The 10,117-nt window shown below is 44.6% G+C and overlaps 1 protein-coding gene across 4 annotated transcripts in view; it reads left to right on the top strand.

Moving 5' to 3' along the window:
* Positions 1–10,117, top strand: part of CUNH1orf159 (chromosome unknown C1orf159 homolog) — a 29,191-nt gene that overhangs the window by 3,217 nt on the left and 15,857 nt on the right. For all 4 annotated transcript variants that reach the window (XM_029555844.1, XM_029555842.1, XM_029555843.1 and 1 more), the window contains exon 2: positions 8,896–9,006. The gene's annotated coding sequence lies outside the window, so the exon portion shown is untranslated. The remainder of the gene's footprint in view (positions 1–8,895; positions 9,007–10,117) is intronic.

Here is a 10,117-nt window from a genome sequence, read left to right as displayed (position 1 = left end):
GCCTCTGCCTCCCAAGTGCTGGGATTAAAGGTGTGTGCCACCACATCTGGCATATTTTATTATTTTTGTATGTGTGTATTGCCTGCATGTGTGTGTAAGTGCACTCATATTGTGAAATGCCCAAGGAGGTCAGAAGAGGGTGTTAGATCCCCTGGAACTGGAGTTACAGATGGTTGTTAGTTGCCATGTGGGTGCTGGGAATTGAAGCTGGGTCCTCTGCAAGAACAGCCAGGGCTCTTAACCACTGAGTCATCTCTCTAGCCCCCCAACAGGAGTTTCTTTTTGTTTTTTGTTTTTGTTTTTGGTTTTTTTTTTGGTCTTTTTGAGACAGGGTCTCCCTGTAGCCCAAGCTGTCCTGGAACTCACTATGTAGACCAGGCTGGCCTTGAACTCACAGAGATCTGCCTGCCTCTCCTCCTGAGTGCTGGGATTAAAGGTGTGCGCCATCACAGGAGTTTTTTTAAATAAGCAATGTATATGTTTACCTAGTTTAGATATATATTAGTGACTTCATTGGGAAGATTCTGTTATTTAAAGTATTTTAAAAGAAAGGCAGGAATGTAGCTCAGTTGATAGATTGCTTACCTAGCACGCATAAAGCCCTGAATTTGATCCCCAGCACTGCATAGACTGGGTGTATTGATGTATACTTGTAATCCCAGCTCTCAGGAGGTGCAGTCTGGAGGATCAGAATTTCAAAGTCATCCTCAGTTGCATAGTGAGTTTCAGGCCAGCTTGGGATACATGATGTTTGGGGGGAAACTAGGGTTCATTCTTTGGGTTCTTAGTCTTATTAATAAAAAAAATAAAAATTAATGAACTCAGAAGGAAGCTCAAGGACCATTTTTTAGTGTTTGAAAGGAAAACAACAGGGCAGGCAAACTGTAGATCTCAGGAGTAGGGAGATGGAGAAGAGGAAGAAAGTCATGTCTTTAAAAAAAATGTTTTATTTTTGTTTTATTTTATGTGTATGAGTGTACTGTTTGCATGCATGTAAGTGCACCCATGTTGTGCAATGCCCAAAGAGGTCAGAAGAGGGCTCTGGGTCCCCTGGAACTGGAGTTACAGGTTGTTAGCTACCATGTAGGTGCTGGGAATTGAACCAGGGTCCTATAAGAGCAACCAGTGCTCTTAATCACTGAGCCATCTCTCCAGCCCAGGAAAGTCATGCCTTTTGAGTTATGGGCCAAGAAAGCTGGCATGTTCAGCCATGAGTGTCAGCAGAAGGCAGAATGACCAAAGCGGAGGGGGCAAGGGGCTTCAGAGAAAGAATGAGAAAGCCAAAAGTGTCAGGAAAGCGTGCTTAGGCTTTTGTCCAGTAGAAAGAAACAAGAAAAGAAAAAGGAAAAGTTACATTTCTCTGAGTTAGAACTCAGAAAAGCAGAAAGGCTACACAGTACTGCCTGGAGGGAAGCTCTGTAAACAGCTGCATGAGGGAGGGGCTTCTGGAAAGGATAAATTCATTATCTTATTAAGGGGCTAATGATTCCTCTCATTTTAGCATTGCCTTCAAGTATATCAGATTTCCTGTAGGTCTCCTGGCTAGATGACTGATGGGCCCAACCAGATTAACTTTTTTTTTTTAATTAAAAATGTTTTAAAGATTTTTAAAAATAAAATATCTTTTATTCTTTTATTTAATCTTTAACAATTTCATACATGACAACATTGTATCTTGATCATATCCACCCGGAACCCCCCCCCCACTCCTCCAGGCACCCTAACATGTCCCCCTTCCCTTTTCATGTCCTCTCTCTCTTTCTTTTTAGAGACAAGGTCTCTTTCTGTAAGCCCTGGCTGGTCTGGAATCCACAGAGATCCCCTGCCCCTGCCTCCTGAGTGCTGGAATTAAAGGCACATGCCACCACACCTGCCTTTTTTTTTTTTTAAATAACTCACTGAGTGCCATTAGTGTTGTCTGTTGGAATGTTGACTGATTCTGTTGGCTTGATTTTGTGCAGGTAACCATAACTACAGTATGTTCATAGTTCATGAGTGCAATGGGTGTGTTACATCCCAAAGACAGCATTTCACAGCACTTCTCCCCATCCTTTGGCTCTTACTTTCTCCTCCACCACTTCTGAAATGTTCCCTGAGCCTTTCAAGTGGGGCCAGAGGTTGATACAGATGTCCCATTTAGGACTGAACACTCAATAGTCACTTCGTTACTTTATTCTCAGCATTTTGACCATCAGCTAGATTGACTTTTAAGGGAGGAGACAATAGTATGTAATGTTTTAATCTTTGGGTTTTTGTTTGTTTGTTTGTCTTTTTGAGACAGGGTCTCCCTGTAGCCCCAGCTGTCTGGAACTCACTATGTAGACCAGGCTGGGCTTAAACTCACAGAGAGCCGCCTCCCTCTGCCTTCTGAGTGCTGGGATTAAAGGCATGCACCACCATGCCCGGCTTTGTTTGTTTTTGAGACAGGGTTTCACTCTATAACCTTAGGTGGCTTGGAACTCCTAATGTAGACCAGGCTGGTCTTGAACTCAGGTCCACCTGCCTCTGTCTCCTGAATGCTGGGATTAAAGGCATGTATCACCACACCCAACATAATGTTTTCATTTTTGGAGCAGAATAGAATGGTCTTTATCCAGGGCAATGTGATATTTTTCCTTTCTAGTGGTTACCATGGAAATGGGAGGTGAGAAACAAAGCCAACCATGAGGGAGGGGTCCGTCTTCAAAGGTTTCCAAGGCTACTAATCCTTGTGTAGCTACCTAACAATGAAACCCTGACTCAAAAGAAAAATAAATTCAAGGTCATCCTCAGCTACATAGAAAGCTCAAGGCCAGTCTGAGATATAGAAGACCATACACACACACACACACACACACGACACACACACTTGCTAGGTGTGGTAACACATATAATCCCAGCACTTGGGAGGCAAAGGCAGGAAGATCACTGTAAATTCAAGACTAGCCTGGTCTACTTAGTGAGGTAGTGAGTTCCGGGCCAGCCTGAGCTTCACAGTGAGACCCTAGCTCAAAAAAAAAAAAAAAAAAAAAAAAAAATCATGAAAGTGCTGTTGAGATGACTCAGTTGGTAATGTGCCCGCAGAGCAAGCATGAGGACCTGAGTTTGTATCTACAGCCAGATTCTGAAACTCATTGACTAGTCAGCCAAGCTGATCAATGAAACTCTGTCTCAAAAAATAAGGTAATGGGGGCTGGAGAGTCTGGCCATTCTTGGAGAGGACCTGGGTTTGAGTCCTAGCACTCACATGATGGCTAACACCTGTCTCTAACTCCAGTTCCAGGGGATCCAATGCCCTCTTCTGACCTCCTTGAGTATTGCATGACATGGGTGTACTTATATGCAGGCAAAACACTCATACACATAAAATAAATGAGTCATAGGCCAGGCGTGGTGGTGCATGCCTTTAATCCCAGCACTTGGGAGGCAGAGGCAGGCAGATCTTTGTGAATTCAAGGCCAGCCTGGTCTACATAGTGAGATCCAGGACAGCTGGGGCTACAAGGAGACCCTGTCTCAAAAAAGACCAAAAAGAAAGAAAGAAAAAGGAAGGAAGGAAGGAAGGAAGGAAGGAAGGAAGGAAGGAAAGAAAGAAAGAAGGAAAGAATAAGGTGAATGGACCTGGGAACATGGCCTAGTTAGTAGGTAAAGTGCTTGCTGTGTAAAGTAAGAGGCCTGAGTTCTGATTCCTAGAACCCATGTAAAAGCCAGGTGCTACAACATGCATCTGTAATCCCAGTTTAGGAAGGAGACAGGCAGATCTCAGAGACTTGGTGTCCAGTTAGCCTAGCCAAAATGGTGAACTCCAGATTTGGTGAGAGACCCTGTCTAAAAAAAATACGGTAGTGATGAAGGAAGACACCATTGTCCATCTCTGAGCACCACAAATATATATATGGGAAAGCAAGCCTGTACACATCTGCCACACAAACACACCGAAATAAGGTAGAGAGGGATTAAGGAAGATACCTGACATTGACCTCTGGCCTACACATGTGCACACACACTTATAAACATGTACATACACCATAGACACAGAACAAAAAAGAATATATAGGGGGCTGGAAAGATGACTTAATGGTTAAGAGTACTTGCTAGAGTGACTGCAGTACACAGACATGCATGCAGGCAAAATGCTCATACACATAATATAAAAATAAATCTAGGCCAGGTGTGGTGGCACATGCTTTTGATCCCAGCACTCAGGAGGCAGAGGCAGGCAGATATCTGTGAGTTTGAGGCCAACCTGGTCTCCATAGTGAATCCAGGCCAGCTGGAGCTACTTTATTGTTTGCAGTGAGTGGTGGTGAGGCAGAGTCTCATGTAGCCCAGGCTGGCCCTGGCTCATCTCCAGTTCCCAGGCTCTGTTAGGTCCATTGTTGTTCCCTACCCCATTTATTCATTTAACCAACTTGACTGGGGACCTAGGCTGTGCCAGGGTACATGCTAGGCACATCCTGGTCCACCGTGGTCTTCACCTTGTTTGGTCTTTTTTGTTTGTTTTGCTTTGTTGTTTTCTGGGGGGGGAGGGTTCATGGTTTTTATTTGTGTTTCTTTTGTCTTCTTGAGACAAGGTCTCACTATGTAGCCCAGGCTAGCCCCAAACTCCCAGAGATCCACCTGCCTCTGCCTCCCGAGTGCTGGGATTAAAGGTGTGTGCCACTACACCCGACTTTTTTTTTCAATTCTACATTTTATTTATTTGAGAGGAGAGAGAGAGAGAGAGAGAGAGAGAGAGAGAGAGAGAGAGAGAGAGAGAGATTGAGAAAGCGCACATGCACACTATGGTTTGTGTGGGGGAGGTCAGAGGACAATTTGCAAGAACCAGTTCTCACTTCCCTCCAAGTGGGTCCCAGGTCAGGCTTGCTATCAGGCACCTTTACCCACTGGTCCAGGTTTTATTTTCTCTCACTTATTTTTGTTAGCTTTTTGAAAACAGATCTCCTGTAGCCCAGGCTAGCCTTGAACTTGTTCCTCCTGCCTCAGCCTCTTGAGTGATAAAATTACAGATGTGCACCACCACACCCAGCTAAGTATAAATCTTGTCTGTGTGTGTGTGTATGTTGAGGTGCTAAGGAGCAAACCCCGAGCATGCAAGGCTCTACCACCTTACTGCTCATCTAGTTTCAGTCTGGTACCATTTTTTTTTTTCTTTTTGAGACAGGCCTCAACTGGCCTGGTACTCACTATGTAGACCAGGCTGGCCTCTATCTCACAGCAATCCGCCTGTTTCTGCCTTCCAATGAAAGATGTGTGCCACCATGCCTGGTTGTTTTACTTAAAATTTTTTAAACACTTATTGTGTGTGTGTGTGTGTGTGGACACACTTGTGGAATCACTTCTCTCCTGCTATGTGGGTCTGGGGACTAAAAATCAGATTATTAGGCTTAGGGGCAGGTGCCTTTACCTGCTGAGCCATCTCACACACCTGCAGTAAACAATTTTTTTTTTTTTTTTTTGGTCTTTTTGAGACAGGGTCTCCCTATAGCCCCAGCTGTCCTGGAACTCACTATATAGACTAGGCTGGCCTTGAACTCACAGAGATCCACCTGCCTCTGCCTCCTGGGTGCTGGGATCAAAGGTGTGCGCCACCACGCCCGGCCAGTAAACAATTTTTAATCTACAAGAACCCTACCCTAACTTCTTCCATGTGACTTCAAATTTTTTTTTCTTTTCTTTTTCTTCCTCCCTCCCTCCCTTCCTCCTTCCTTGCTTTCTTCCTTACTTCCCTCCCTTTTTCCTTCCTCTCATTCTCGGTTGTTTTATGTTTGGCACAAGATCTTATGTAACCTAGGTTGGCCTTCAACTAGATTTTCCTCTGCCTCCTAAATGTTGGGATTATGGGTGTGTGCCAAAACTCCCAGCTTGGATTAGTTAGGAGTTGGACTTAGGAGAAGGCTAAAAACATTCATTTTCCCAGGGGGAACCCAGTCTAGTTGGACATAAAAAGGCAAGACTGCCACCAGCCAAGCTGCTTAGAGGCAATCCTAAAATGAGACCACATTGTGGGACATGGTGGTGCACATGTTTAATCCTGCCGCTGAGGAGGCAGAGGCAGGCAGATCTGTTTGACTTCGAAGCCAGCCTGGGGTACACAGTGTGTTCCACATCAGCTCGGGCTACGTAATGAGACACTGTATCTTAAAAAATAGAGATTTTTTCGGGGGGGGGGACCGGTTATTTCCTAGAGATAGGCTCAAAAAATCAGAGAAAGAGAGAGACCAGGTAAAGTTAAAAACAAAACAAAACAAAACTTTGTCCCTTTCAGGTGTGTGTGTGTTGCTTGCTTGCTTTCCCCCCACCCCGTGTTTTGGTTCTTTCGTTTTTGGTTTTTTGAGATAGGGTTTCCCTGTAGCCCTATATGGCCTCAAACTACCTGTTGTAGACGAGGTCGGAATCATTCTCAGAGACCTGCCTGTCTCTGCCTCTGGAGTGCTGGGACTACATGAGCACAGGGTCCTGCCCTTTGTCCCTGAGGCACGCACACCCAGGGAGTCAACAGCTTTTTACAAAAATTTTATTTATGTTTTAATTTTATGTGTATGTGTGTATTGCCTGCATGTAGGTAAGTGCACCTGTATCATGCAATGCCCACAGAGGTCAGAGGAGGCTGTCAGATCCCCTGGGACTGGAGTTATGGACAGTTGTTAGCTGCCATGTGGGTGCTGGGATTCCAACCCGGGTCTTCTGCAAGAACAACCAGTGTTCTTAACCGCTGAGCCATCTTTCCAGCCCCGAATCTAAATATTTTTTAAAGATATAATATATAGGGACCTGTGAGGTGGTTCAGTGGGTAGGCACTTGCCCCCAAGCTTGACAATCTGAGTTCAATCCTCAGGACCCACATGGTGAAGGGAGAGAACTGACTCCCACAAATTGTCCTCTGACCTCCATACATGCTGTAGTATGTGTGTGTGTATATATATATATAAATTTTAAATTGCATATACATAAATAACTGCTAGGCCACCTAGATGGCTCGGAGCGTAAAGGGGCTGACCACCAAGGCTAATGACCTGAGTTTGGAGCCTTGGAACTCACATGGTGGAAGGAGAGAACTGACTGCTGTTCTCTTCCAGACACATGCTATGGCATGTGCATCATAGAGTGCACAAACACACACACCCACAGAGTAAATAAATAGATTAAAAAAAAAGAGAGGTAACTCTGCATTTAAGAGCACTGGCTGCCTCAATTCCCAGCACCCACATCAAGGCTTACATCTGTCCATACCTCCAGTTCTAGAGGATCTGACACCCTTTTCTGGCCTCCATTAGCATTGCATACATGGTGTACTTACATTTATACAGGCAAAACACTCATACATATAAAAATAAATAAGCTAGGTGTGGTGGTATATAAGCCAGGCATGGTGGTGCATGCCTTTAGTCTCAGCACTGGGGAGGTAGAGGGAGGTGGATATCTGTGAGATCAAGGCCAGCCTGGTCTACATAGTTCCAGTACAGCTGGGGCTTCAGGGAGACCCTGTCTCAAAAAGATAAAAAAATAAAATATAATAAATAACTGCCACATCTCAGTAACCAGAAGACAACCTAATTAAAACAGGCAAAAGATGCGAAAAGATACTTCAATAAGATATATGTGGCTGACAACATGAAAAGATGCCAACCATTGTCTAGTCAGGGAAATACTCATTATAATGAGATGCTGCTATATGCCCACCCATACATTACCAGATGTTGGTGAGGATGCAAAGCAGAGCTGTTGTGCTCTGTTGGTGGGAAAGCAAAGGACATCACAATGTGGAAAACAGTTTGACAGAGTAAACAGTCACCTTTCTGATCCAGCCATTCTAATCCTTGGAATTCAACTATGAGAAATGAAAACACATGTCCACACAAATACGTGCTCAAGGGCCTATAGTTTCCAAAAACTAGAATCAGCTCAGGGACTTGTCCACAGTTGATAAATAAAGGAAATGAGGTATAGTCACATAACTACCATTTAGTTAAAAGAACAGCACACATAACATTACATCTAAAGATCCTTGGTGCTCAGTGAAAGGAACCATTTGTACTATATGTTCTATTTATAGGAAACTATAGAAATTGCAGACTGCTTTGCAGTGACAAGCCCAGCTCAGATTCCTGGGTCTGTGGGTTAAGGGAGAAGGGCTCAAAGAAGACTGGGATGCAGATGTCCTTTTTGGTGTAGTGGTTGCCTTATAGGTATAGTTTGCCAGACCTTCCTGACTTGGGCACTTTAAATGGATGTGGTTTCTTATATATATGCTTCAGTAAAGTTCATCATATAGCAAGTTGCAGTGTTGATGGATATGTTGGATTTCAGCTTCTTTTTTTACTTGACCTGAGCCTGGGTATGCTTTTTTCCAGAGTGAGCAGAAGTGTCCTTGACATCTCAGTTTTCTTTCAGGGCAAAGGAGAATAGTATTTGTTGAACAAAAATGCACAGAAAGGAAAAATGAAATTTGATCACATCTTATAGGTGAGAGGTGGCCACACTATGACATGAATATGTCTCTAGAAGACTTCATGTCATAGAAAAGAAGAATTAAGGATAAGCATGCGTTTTTGAAGCTCAGCATGCATTGCTGAGACTCAGAAAAGGCGTGTACCAGTGGGGGCAAGAGGGCTCTGCATTTGGCTTCACAGAAGAGTATCCTGCAGGCCTGAGCACCGCCTCTCATCTCTGCAGTGTAACCACTGCCAAAAGCCCTGGACTCAATCTAGTATAAAGTGAATTATAGGACAGACTCCCACTCCTCCCTGATGAAGGGACTAGAGCTTGTCTTCTTGAGCCTGTACCCTCATTGGTCTTGTGGACTCACCTAATCCTCTCCCTAAGACTCCCAAGAGGGGCTCCCCACTGCCCTAGGCCAGAGTGTAGTTCTTCATTTTCTAACCCCCAACTAAAATGTTTCTGTGTTCTCTTTGAGGCCTGCCTGAAGTGAAGCTGGGACCACTCCTGCACCAGAATTGGAAATGCCCAACTCACTTGCTCTTCCTGTGCTGCAGCAGCCTCTGCCAAGTAGAAAGTCTTCTTAGAGGTAACTTTTTTGTTTTTTTTAGTTCAGGATCTCAGCCTAGACTTGAACTTGGTATGTCACCATACTACTTGCGGTCACTGCCAGTGGCGGCTGCTCCTCCGTTCTCGTGGGTGCCACTCCTTCGTTCTCATGGGTGATGAGGCTGCTCACCCTGGGCTGAGGCTGCACTTCTGCTCGCCTGGTGCTGAGGCAGCTCTTTTGCTTGCCCTGTGCTGCCTCCTATCGTCGCTGCTTCTGGACAGGGATGGTGAGGAGACTGTGTCAGCAGAGCCCCATTCAGACACAGGAGACCAGGTTCAGTGACACAAATCTGCTTTATTGCAGGAAGTCACAAGCTTATATAGGGGTAGTGGTCCAATCACAGCACAGCAAGTAGGATACCTTATTAGCATAACAGGTTTAGTGTCCTATCACAGTACAGCAAGTAGGATACCTTATTAGCATAACAGACTAAGCATCCTATTAGCATAACAGACTTAATGTCCTATCACAGAATAGCGGGTAGGATGCCTCATTAGCATACTGGGTTTTAGATTACAGAGCCTGGATTCCTGGAAACCACGTGGATGCTGACAGTTGCAATATCACCCTAGACTCAAGTCTCTCCCACAACTCCTGATCTTGCCTCCACCTCTAGGTAGGCACCACCACACCCAATTTCTGGCCATAAAACCCAGGGCTTTGTGTGTGTGCCAGGCAAGGACTCTACCAATTGAGTTACATCTTCAGTCTCCTTAGAGGTGACTTTTTTTTTGAGTCAAGGTCTCCCTGTGTTACCCCAGTTGGCCTGAAACTTGTTTTGTGGACCAGGCTGGCCTCGATTATACAGAGCTCTCCCTGCTTCCTGAGTGTTTGGATTAAAGGAGTGTGCCACCATGCTCAACTTTTAGAAGTAACTTTTTTTTATTTAATTTTTTAAAAAATATTTTATTATTTTCATTTTATGTGTATGCATGTATTGCCTGCATGTAGGTAAGTGCACCCATGTCATGCAGTGCACCCTTGGAGGACAGAAGAAGCTGTTGGATCCCCTGACACTGGAGTTACAGACAGTCGTTAGCTGCCATGTGGGTGCTGGGATTTGAACCTGGATCTTCTGCAAGAGCAGTCA

The sequence above is a fragment of the Nannospalax galili genome, unplaced genomic scaffold (assembly GCF_000622305.1).
Source record: "Nannospalax galili isolate Female #2095 unplaced genomic scaffold, S.galili_v1.0 scaffold806, whole genome shotgun sequence".
Classification (NCBI taxonomy): Eukaryota; Metazoa; Chordata; class Mammalia; order Rodentia; family Spalacidae; genus Nannospalax; species Nannospalax galili.
The sequence above is the reverse complement of the archived record's forward strand: the minus strand, read 5'-3'. Positions and strand labels throughout refer to the sequence as shown.